This window comes from Dendrobium catenatum, unplaced genomic scaffold (assembly GCF_001605985.2).
Source record: "Dendrobium catenatum unplaced genomic scaffold, ASM160598v2 fragScaff_scaffold_1483, whole genome shotgun sequence".
In the NCBI taxonomy this organism is placed as follows: Eukaryota; Viridiplantae; Streptophyta; class Magnoliopsida; order Asparagales; family Orchidaceae; genus Dendrobium; species Dendrobium catenatum.
In genome coordinates this window covers 902708-915554 of record NW_021319945.1, presented here as the reverse complement: position 1 = coordinate 915554, position 12847 = coordinate 902708, and positions in this window count along the sequence as shown.

The following is a 12847-nucleotide window of genomic DNA, read 5'->3' as shown; positions in this document are numbered from 1 at the left end:
GCGGAAACCATCGTTATTGTCGATAGGTAGTAATGTTAAGTAAAGATTGGTGACGATTGCAACAACCGGTGATGATAGTTTTTTTTTCTAATATTTAAAGCATCTAAAATATATGTAATTAATGAATTTATATTGAAAAATAAAAAACATAGATAATTCTATTTGAATAATTTGCCCCTTTCATATATTATAGATATAATTTATTAGGCTTTATTTTTTTTATTGCTTGTACTTTTGAGAGAAATGTTTCTTTGTACTTTCTATTGCCTAATTTTTAATAATCACATATTCCATAAGAATGTACATATTTATCTGAATTATTATATAAATTACAGAAATATAAAAATAGATAATGTTATATGATTCTAATATTATACATATTTTATTATATTATTAAGGTTAAATATACAATAAATTATTTTCATAAGAAAATAGAGGATAATATTGCCATGAAATATTTAAAAAAAAAAAACATACTCATGAGAGTCCCATGAGATAAATATGCATAGCAATATAAAAGGTAAATTTAATTTTGTATGTTTCATAATACTCTAATCAGATAAAATCATCCGTTATATTTTTATTTGGAGAAATATGACAAACTTTCTATTAAACAAAATTATTCTTAATATGCAAATATCCCTACGAAGTATACTCCACTTGAAGAACTACCAAGTAGTTTAATTATGAATTAAATAGAAATGTAAAGTTCTTTTAATGTTAGACTAATGTTATAGAAAGGAAGAAAATAATTATATTCATGTTATAAGCAATAGATTCTCTTCATCAATCCTCAATGATATAGTTAGCTCCTAAATGATATTCATATGATGAAAAGATGTACGGCCTAGTGTCCTCCGATACCTACCATACACTTTCTAGTAGTGTGGTGAGATGACACAGTTTCCCGCATTTTCCCCTAAAAGAGGGAGACTGCCAAAATTTTACCTGAAGATGCACAAGACTTGGACAATTATAGAGGACTTTATTTGAACTCAAACGAATTGAATAGCGGGTTTGATTTGGACATTAAATGAACTAAATATGAATTCAAACTTAATTGAAATGAGTTTGCATTTGAACATCATTTGACTCAAGAGAACCATGACGTAAACATTTGAACTTGACTTAAATGAACTAAGCCTGGACTCGAACTTGAACTAGATTTAGACTCAAATCTGACATGAATTATAATGGGCCTAAGTTTAACTCATGAAATTTGAACCAAATAAATATTTATATGAAAATTGCGCTAAGCAATAACAAATCAGACGAACATCAAGAGATAAGTGAACTTGAATATGATCACAAGAGAATTGAACAACATGAATTATAAAGAACTTGGATGGAATACACAGGACTGGGCTTTGGATAAATGAGCAAATCAAAGTCTAAATGCACATTGTTTATCTAAGTGAATATCAAGTATTCAACTACCATGATGACATTCATCAATTAGCAATAATATGCAGTCTAGTTGCAAATGAAGGCATAAGGATATTCCAGTGAACCTTACAACTAGGGGTGTCAATATTGGACCCGACCCGAAAATCCGACCTGAGCTCACCCCAAAAATTTTGGGTTCGGGTTGACCCAAACCCGAAGCGGATTGGGTTCAGGTCCGGAAAACTGGCCCGTTTACAAAACCGGGTCGGGACCGGTTTGACTCGGAAACCCGACATGACCTAGAAAAACTCGTATGCCCTCCTACCCCGGCTGGTCGCGTGCATCAAGCAGTGCAGCCTGCCCGCCTGCCCCGCTGCCACGCATGACTGCGTTGTTCACAACTCAGCGTCTGCCCGAACTCGCGTGACCCGCTGCCCGCCTGCCCGAACGGGGGGACCAACGACTGCCTGAACGCGTGTGACCCGCGATCGTGTGGCCCATTCTGTCGAGTGTAGCTTGCCCCCATGCATGCTGTCGAACGCTGGTTGCTCGCTGCTGCTGCTGAATGGATTTGGCGAAATTTTTGAATGAAGGCATGAGATTTGGCTGAAACAGGTTGGTTCGGGTTGACCCGAACCCAACACGAACCCGAAACGGGTCTGGTTCGGGTCCAAAAAACTTACCCATTTCTAAAAATGGGTCGGGTTAGGGTTGACCCGATTAATGCCGGGTCAGTTTTGGGTTCGACCCAAACCCGACCTGTGACCTGAAATTGACACCCCTACTTACAACACATGTGCAAGATGAGTTACTCACAATTGAATACTCACAATTAAAGATGAAAATCAAGTAATCATCAACAAGAAGAAAGAATGATTAGTGAGCTCGAGCTTGAGCAATAATCAAGGAATCAAGCCTAAATGTTCAAATTAAGACAATAGTTTATATGAATTAAATATAAATGAATATAGAACTTATGGTGAATAGAATCCCTATATCTCACTCATAAGAGCAAGTGATATGAACTTGATGAGTTAGGATATTTGCAATGGGGATATTCATGAAAGATATACATATGATGTAGCGATGCCTCCACATCAATAATAATTCAACATACAAGCAAATACATTAGACCTCGAAGGCAATGAAGCTTATGAATACATCTATCTTGTACAACATAAGACATAAATACAGTGAATGTAGCAATGCTATGTGATCGACATCAAATATAATAAGGAATATAGCAAATGCAAAAACACTTACATGCTGTCGTAGTAGTTGTAGGAGGCTCGTTACAAGCACAACATACTGTCTATGACAAAACATAAAAAAGCTTCAGCAGATGCAAGCTTCTACGAGCCGCTGTAGAAGACCCGTAGTACACCAAATCTATTATTCACAAGCAAAATACAAAGTGAATATATCAAATGCAAGTGCCTATGAATCACTGTGAGAAACTCATCGCACATACAACAGACCATCAACAAGCATCTACAAATACAAAATAGGAGATTCGTTAGTGCACTACCATTTATCTACAGGAAGCGATAAGTAGTGCATGACAATTTACCTGTATGCAACGAGCAAGGGACCACAATATAATGTCATGTCATCAGATCCGTAACATCCCTACAAGCGGAATAAAATGTGTATATGAGAATCCAAATAGAACTATGCATTCAGTGCATATCACATAACTTCCCTGATATTACATCTATGGATGCTGTGCGGGTTCATAAATGAACGTAGTTCGAGCTTAATCCTTCTATGTGGATAGATAAGAGTCGACATGGCTCAAACTATCAAATAGATATACGGTAAGGGTATCAACCGAAATATCTATTTTATATGTTCATATAAGGCCTTCAAAGCCTATGACAAAAGAAATTCATTAAATAAAATAATACAACCAACGAACCTGATGCCATATTGGCAAATTGATAGGGTCATCAAGGTTTAGTCAATAAAAATGCCCGTACACCCCAATTATGGTCGTGTTAAATGCAGAATCTCAATCGGATGAGTTGCCAATTATGGTCGTGTTAAATGCAGAATCTCAATCGGATGAGTTGATTCCAAATATTTTAAATTCCACCCAAATATTCATAAAAATCCAAATTTCTTAAAATCCCAAAATCCAAAGATATTTAAAATTGAAATAATCCATCAAATAAAATCTATCTGCCCTCCGTAACAGTTTGTCGAAGTGGATAAATTGAAATTTACTTCAGTTCACATAGAGCTAATGCCTAGTCGAAAATATCACTAAGATCCATTCTAAAAAAAAATCTCATGTGAGTAAGAACGTGGTATATGTCCTCTGACCGATGATTTTGCTACCAAATAGCACCGCAAGATAAACAGTTATGACCCGAGGCCCTCTGAACCGAGTAGTTTTGCTGCCAAATGGCACCACTAAATACCGGTTATGATCAGAGTCAATACGTTTCTTAGTGGCATCAAATCCTTGATATATAAATCAATAACGTATAATTGATATGGCACAAAGCCCTATGTAAGCTAAGATAAATTCAAATTTATCCCCTTAGACAAATATTCACCCCAGTTTTACAAGGTCCCCTTGGACAGAGCAACCCATGGATTTCGACAAGGATCCTTTTGTCAAGTTGGGTTAACTACCTCCTTTGACTAAGTAGACCAAGGACCACGTGTTGCAGATTTAGTTTCATGAATTATGGTTTTGATGATAGCAAACAATATGACTGCTTTTTCTCTACTGACTTTTCAGGACTCACATATCGGACGGAAATCAGAATCAGCTCAAGACTGGGTAGATTAGGGTTGAGTCAGTCTGTAATTTTCTTTTTTTCCCTTTCTTGAGTCAATTGTAAATGTTTGAAGTGACTGATGTTAAGTAATCATGCACACACACACTTGAGAGATTTAGAATTTCTGTTATTACTCACATCGTCCCGGACGATATTATTATCGTCCTGGACGATCGAGTTCAAAACAGAAGTTCTAATCAGGATTTCTTAGTTAATGCATCCGTAATTAACTTATCGGCCTGGACGATACTTGTATCGGCTAGGACGATATGCTCAATATAGAAAGAAATAGCCGCCATGATCAATTTAGGTATTCTGTATTTTTGGAAATCGGCCAGGACGATCGCGAGCTCGACCTGAACGATATGGCACAATTATGCCTAAATTGATCCGGCAATTAAGGAAGCAATTAAGGATGATTGATACGATCACATCGTCCTGGACATCGCAGGATCGGCCAGGACGATATATTCAAAAACCCTTAGTTGCTCCTAGCCGATCAGGATCGGACAGCTCGAATTCAGGGCGATGCTTTAGATAATTTTCCTCTTATTTGAACTAATCGTCCAGGATCGTCCGAGACGATTGTGAGATCGTTCTGGACGATCAAGCCAATTTTCAATCGTCCAGATCATCTTCAGGGCGATGTTCTGGCCAATCGTCTGTGTTTTGAACTGATCGTACATGACGATATTATTATCGTCATAGACGATAAAGTCGGCAACTTGCTATTATTGAGGTCCTTTGAAGCTCTTATGTTAAAGAGCTCTTGTTCAACATTTTTTAAAATTTTTTTGCTGATGTCTTGACCTGAGAAAACCTAAAGGGGAGAGAGAGAGAGAGGGTGAGAGAGAGAGGATCTTGTGAGGAGAAGCTTGTGAGGGAGTTCATAAGGGTTGCTCCAAGCATTATTCCACTTCTTCTTCCCTAGAGTCTCTTGTCCTTGGAAGGGTTGGGAGAGGTAAGCTTCAGTGATCGATCGAGGTTCTCTGCCTGCTTTAGGAGGAAGCAAAAGGAGTTGGGTTCTCTGCCTTACCAAGGGTGGCAAAAAGGAGGTGTTTTGTAAGGGCTTCTCCGCCTAGCTGTGGGGGCTAAAGGAGAGTCACGTTGGTAGTGCAATACTCGGAGGGCGCCTCTGGGGAGTGGACGTAGGTCAAGTTGACCGAACCACTATAAACCCTTGTGTTCTTTTTACTGCTTCCGCACTTTAATTTTTCGCACTTGTTTTTTCCGTGGTGACTTTGGTTTGTGATATTTGTTCTTGGTTTTTTAGAATTTTTTTAAAAATACTAATTCACCTCCCCCCCCCTCTTGGTTAGCCTCGGGACTAGTTCATAGGGCCTAACATCCCTAACGAACTTTCATCACGATCGTCCGGGACGACGGAACCATGTGATCTTGATCGGGCCAATCATCCATTCCCCCACCATCTACTTTAAGTATGAGATGGTAAAATTTTCAATTTTAAATATCAAAATTTATAATATCTAAGCCCAATGCTACTATAGTATGTCATATAACATGTATTTTCTACGTATCTGATTGACGACTATCATTAATCAAAAGTTCTCTTTAGTAATCGGGAGGGGTAATTAACAATAGGGGCTTGCGCCTATAGGAAACTAGAACTCATATCATAATGTCCTCGCAAAAATGAGGGTGAAATATCGAGTAATGTCTTATCTACAAACTCATATGTCTTCCCACACACCAAGCAGGCCAAAAAGGCTAGGCGGGCCAATGAGTTAGATGGGTCAAGCGGACCAGTCGACCAGCGGGCCGGTTCAACAGCCAATTCAAGCCATGACCCAATTTTTGGCACGGAAAGTCCATACCCAATTTTTCTTGAGTTTTCCACGTGAAAATGCTAGTGTCTCGTGTGATTATTGTACTTCTCACTTATCTGTGTGGTCTCTTACAATTTTTGTTCTCAAAATATATATTTGTTTTTGTCACTTAAAACTCATTTAAACTAGATTCAAATCCTACACTAATCGACTCGAACTTAACATTTAAATTAATCCGCATGCAATTATGTGGGATTCAATATTAACATTCCAACTATTATGTTACCAATAATATTATTTTAATATTTAATTAATATTACAATAATGCTAATTAAGACTTCGTTTAATACGATTTTTTATTGTTTATTAAAGCAGCTTTCTAATAAAAAAATTTAGTTTTTATACTAAAAATTTTTTTAAAAAAATAATAAAAAAACTGTCTCAAACGAAACCTAAATCATAACACTACATCATAAAAAAATACAAGCAACTTTAATCTTGCATAAAGAAAAACAGCGAGCCTTAATAAATGAGGAAAAATACAACACATGAGAGTAGATATGAGACGACTTTGTGCTCAAAATGGCATTGAATATAGCATCCACATACAATTTGCAAGAGACAAAGAACAAAACAGAAGGCCGGCTGAGCCAAACTGTTGAGGAAGTAAGCCATACAAAGAAATTATTATTTTTTCCTTCTTTGTCTCAATTTAGTAAAAGAAAGAGGTGATGTGAGCTATGGTTTTGTTTTTTTTTTGGCAAATTTTGCAAATTAATTATTCTTATTAGTCTATCTTTTCTTCAATATGAACTTACGTGTATGAAGCTTTGTAAGTCACAGATACTTTTTAGCCATATATACTAACTATTAATAATAATATAATTAAAAATATTTTGTGATCACATGTATATTTTTATTAATAATTTTATTTAAAAAATTATGGCTGATTTTTAGAAGTTAAAATAATTTATTGGAATATTTAGTTTTATTATTGTTGTGAATAAAATAGTTCTTTTTTTAAAGCTAATGTAGATAAGTACTATAAATACATTCTTTTTTGAAAAGTTGGGCAGCTTGGTATTTATAACTACCATATATTAATAGATTTGATTGCAAATAGGGGTGTAACTGAATCAAGCCAACTGGCTAGCCGGCTCGAGCTCTAGTCGTTAACGGGTTTGACGAGTCGAGCTTGCGAGTCAAGTTGAGCTCGAATAGGATTTCGAGCTCGACGGCTTATCGAGCTGGATCGAGTTCGAACAACACACCGCTCGACTCGCGAGCTTTATTGAGTGGCTCGTGAACTAAGGCGGTGGAGGATGGGAATTTCCGGGGTGGGAATTTACACAAGCGGGAAATCACGGGCAACACGGACAGAGGCGGACGAATCGCTCAGACGAGGACGATCACCGAGGCTCGTGAGCCAGCTCGAGCTCACCTTTTGAACTCAACTCGAGCTCAAGCTCAAATTTGAGCTTGCTTTTCGACTGACAAGCTGAGCTCGATAGTGCATAAATTCGACTTAACTTGACCGTTTACACCCTTAATTGCAAATAGCTACACATTTAAAAAAAAAAAGTGGGAAAGCAATAACAAAACTAATAGATAAATGGAAGTGAGCAAAGCCATACTTAAGAAACAGTCAAGATTCTTCAACAAATAAATTAATAACTAGAAAAAAAAAAAGTACATTAAAATATCCTAATATCAATTATATCATAATGAGCTTAAAATTTATTTAATTTCTTTTAAAAATAATATAATACAAAATTCTTATATAAAATACTAATATAAAAAATTCAAAAATATTCAACCGTCATTAGATATAGTTTGTATCTTTAGATTTATTTTCTTTCATAATTAAAAATAATCTAAAATAAAATATTTAAAACTACTACTTAAATAAATTTTTGTTAATGTTTTTTTTTTGGGAAAAATTGGGGCAAAGCCCTTGTATTAATCACCAAAAGTTACAGGAAAAACAAAATTACAAGTATAGAAAAACAACTATACCAAAACCCCCAAAGAAAATTCTAAAAAGGAAAAGATCCTAAGGACTCAGGAAAATGGTCTACATCTCAAAGGCATCAGAGCCAATCATCAAGAACCGCCCACCACGAATGTCACATAGGCACCGGTTGCCCAGAAAAATAACAGGGCCGTCGCAGTGCCCAAAATACGTCAACCTGGTTGCCAGGAAGACCTTCCTAGGAGACGCAGGAGATGTAGACCTGCTCATCATTGTCCCAGAATAAATCAACTGCAAAATTCCAGCGGAAGAGGAGCTGGGCAGAAAATTCCATGCATTAATCTTAATCAAAAAGAAGGTTGAACTGTCAAATAACGGTCTTCCAGTAAGATGCTCCACATACTGAGCATGAAAAACACTAAAATCCGCAAAATATTCACGCGCCGGGATAGTCAGCAAAAAGGTCTTAGTCCAGGATTTCCGGAAATATTGGCTTGATTTTCTCAAAACTCTTCCAGTTACTAACTTTTGCTCGAATCGCATGAATAATATCAGTTTTAAGCTCAATGGGGCTTCTCCCAATGGTAGAAAATCTCCTATTATTTCTTTCACGCCACATTTTTGTTAATGTTGATAGCATAAAATAATTTAGTGTAAAATGTAATCCTACAAATTATTACATTCATTCTTTCTCTCTTCCTATTTTCTTTAGTGTGAATATATCAAAAAAAAATAATAATAATAAACATAGCATTTTTTTTTTAAATTATCGTCATCTTCTAGAAACTTCTTAAAAGTTCTTTTCAGAATGGATCATTTTAGTCGGCAAAGATGAAAGGGTTGAACACCATGGAACTGTTGATGACGTAGGAGTGACTACACCTAGACCATGAAGAACTGGTCTACGCTAAGGGAGGAAATGAATCATTCATTATATGCTAATCATTAGAATGGGATAATTTTTTTTATTAATTTTAAAATATTTTTCTAACATAAAAATTATTTGAATTAAATTTAAAAAATATATATTTTAAACAACATTAAGAAAAATATTACAAATGAAATCTAAATTAATAGTGTTGCGTCCTAAAACATTCGCAGCGGTAGAGAAGTATATAATTTAATGTCTTAGCATTGCAGGAAGATCCAACACGCACACAGATAATAGAGATGGTGCAACATTCATAAGAGATACAGAGTTTTTACGTGGAAACTCCTGATAAAGGGAAAAATCACGGGGCTTAACTCAGTTTGAAATAATCCACTAGTATTCACAGTTTGATTACAAATGAGACCCTTCATTGGGAGAATGTTTTGGCTTGATGTTACAAATATACATCATATATAGTGCATCAACATAAACATATTTGTTCAGTTGGCAGGACCATAGTCGATATGTCAGAGGTCGGAAAGATCGTAGTAGGCAATGGAAGTTGGAAGGACCATAGTCAGCAAAAGATAGAGCTTAGAAAGATCGTTGTCTAGCGAGGGAGGTCAGAAGGATCATAGTCGACAGAAGACCAGGGTTAGAAAGACCATAGTTGGCGAGGCAGGTCACCATAGCAGGCAATGGAGGTCAGAAGGACCATAATCGGCAGGAGATTGGGTCGGAAAAACCGTTGTCTGGCGAGGGAGGTCGGAAAGACTGTAGTCGACAGGAGAGTATGGTCAAAAAGAATGTTGTTTGGCGAGGGAGATCAGAAGGACCATAGTCGACAGGAGACTGGGGGTATAAAGACCATATTCTGGCGAGGGAGGTCGGAAGGATCGTAGTCTGCAGGAGACTGGGGTCAGAAAGATCTTAGTTGACAGGAAACCGGGGTCAGAAAGATTGTAGTAGTAGGACAGTACTCCAGTAGAACTCTGGGCGTTAGGTGGTGGTCCAACAGAAGTCCGAGCCTCAAGTAGTTGTCTGACATCAGTCCGATGTCAAGCGGTGGTCCGATAGTGGCACTTCAGCATCAAGGGGCACTCCAGATTAGGGTGGTACTTTCACGTCCTTGGATGGTCTAGTGTTGGTTCGACAGAACCTGGCGGTGGTGCGACATAACTCCAGCGGTCAAAGAGGAGCTAGGCGGCTGGAGCTTTCTTCCTTATATTTCTTCTTCTCTCTTGGCTTTTTTTAAGAGGAAATGCTGTTCTATTTATAGAATTCTTGAGTGGCATGACTTGTAAATAAGTGGAAGATCAAAGATAAATTGGGAGTGGTTTGGATGGATGGTCGATCTTGATTCATACGATCATACAACATTCAATGGACCTTTGACTATCATAATGATATCATAATTTGATGATCTCTGACTTGTTAGATTCGTCTTGTTGAGCTGCTCGATTCGATTACAAGCTTGTCACGATTGAAGACCGTTTGGTAACCCAAATTGTGGTTTGATCCTTACAAAAGTGCCTCGAGTCTTTGATTTGGACTCATTTGGGCTCGGATTGGGTAGATTTAGGTGTTCGTTGGGTTTGTGTTTCCAAGATGCTCAGTTCGACTGTAAGTTTGCAGGAATCAAAGTTCAAATAGTCTCAATTTTAATTTTTGAAGCTTCCAACTTGATTTTGCCTTAAGATTTGTGCCCGGTCAAAATAATTTTTTAATGATGTATCAAATAGATTTATAACAAATGATAAAATATGTTCACCTAATCAAATGGCTATTTAAATATGGTCCAACGATTAAGAGAAAATTAAAAAAATAAAAAACAAACCATTCCAACGAAAATAACTATGGGTCTTGCACATGTGGGGCTGGTTGCTGGTAAGCTCACTGAGGGATTAGTTATGCCACAAAACGCCTCTTATGAAGTGGCAGTGGACAGATGTCCCCATTCCATATATATATTAATAATATCTAATTAGAAGATATGAATCTCAATATAATATTTAAATTAAAATTAGGAAATTAGATAAGTTCAATGACACCAAAAATATTTTTATTGAGCTTAAATGAGCCAAAATAAGATACTTGAAGTGTGAATGAAAACTGTTAATTTCTAAAAATTATAGTTTACCTTTAAAATTAGCGGCTTGACGAGAAAAATTCAATAATCTTAATATCACTGAAATCAAATATCGTTAATACATTTAAATGTTGAAAGTACAATCTATAATATAAAGAATTAACACGGGCGTCTGATGGAATGTTTTAGGATTTTATCTAAATTTATAAAAAAATTACTCTAGCAAAATATAATTAGGCCAAAAAAAAAAAAAAAGGCCAGATCATTCACATGAAAGAGATATGAATTGAGAGAGAATTTAGATACTAATATTATAAATTACTAATATAATTCCGAAAACTTTGTTCATTTATTGCTCTCCCAAAATCTCAAAAAATGAAAGCTTCGTTTCGGACAACTTTCTTATTACTTTCTAAAGTTCAAAAATTTTTTATACTAAAATGCTATTTTAAAAAGCAAAAAAAAAATTGTCCCAAACGAAATTGAAATCATCTATTGATTGTTTAGCTCTATCATGTCTTTCTGCTTCAATAATCAAGAACTTTGAGTTCAAATTAACCTAAATACGCACAACTCTCCTTGGCCTATTGGTTGAGAGCTTAGGCTTCCAACTAAGAGGTTCAAGGTTCGAGTCTATGTGTATGCGTTGTGTGTGTGAGTTTGTCTTAATTGGCCTAAATGTCCAAAAAAAAAAAAAATGTCAAACTGAGCGTCTCGGAAATATGAACCCAACGACACCAAGATCAACCCAATCCGAGCCCAAATGAGTCCGAATCAAGGACCCGAAGCGCTGTTGGAAGGTTCAAACCGCAATTTGAGTCACCAAACTGTCTCTGATTTTAACGAGCTTATACTCGAATCGAGCGACTCGACGAGACGAATCTAACGAGCCCAAGATCACCAAATTACGATATCATTAAGGCGTCCATATGTCCAACGAACGGTGCACGATCGAAGGGTTCAATATCAGCCGTCCATTCAAACCACTCCATATTCGCCCATGATCTCACACTTGTGCCACTCCAGAAAAACTATAAATAGAGCATTCATTCTACACAAGGGGGACTCAAGTGAAGAGAGAGAAGAAGGAGAGGAGGAGAAGGAAGAAGCTCCTCCTCGACCACCGCCGGAGCTCTTCCTGTCGCCTGAAGACGACGGAACTCTGCCAGATTTTCGGGAAACGCCTGGAATTTACAAAACTTTGTAACTTTGTGAGAAGTTGATTGTAAATTGATTGTCTTTATTTGTAAGACGGATCAACCTTTGTACTTCAAACAAATACTAGTGGAACTTTGCAACTGGGCGAGGCGCTGTGGTTTTTTCCCTCTTTCGGGTTTTCCACGTAAAAACCTTGGTGTTCACTTCTCTTTTCTGCTTGTGTGCTGAATACTCGTACAACGCTATGACACAAATTTACAAACTCTATCGCCGCGTATATTCTAACACGCAACAAATATAATAAATGAATCTAATTGATCAATTTTGGATCAACCTAAATCCGCCCGTCCATTTCAATTGACAACTTTTTTTTAATTAAAAGTATATTTTAATCTTTTAAATATAACACATCAGCATTTCATATAATATTTCTGCTCCACTTCAAAAGATATTATTTTGTGCGGATATCGGACTGGAGACCGTTCAATATCGTTCGGTACCGAGCATGGTACCAAACATTACCAGCGCTAGGTACCGCGCTTGGTACCGAGGTCGGTGCACTTTTGTGATGACGTAGCACATTTATATTAGTCTTTGGACGACGGGACTCTGCACATTTTTATTAGCCTCTAGACGACCGGGCTCCGCACATAATAATTTGTCGCACCCCCACCCAACAATATTTGCCGGAGTGGCGGCTGCGGATACGAATACTATAGGAATCCGACTAGAGCGGTGATTACACCCCGGTCAAAGCACCGCGCGTAATTTTCTTTATAAATTTACCGCGAAAAT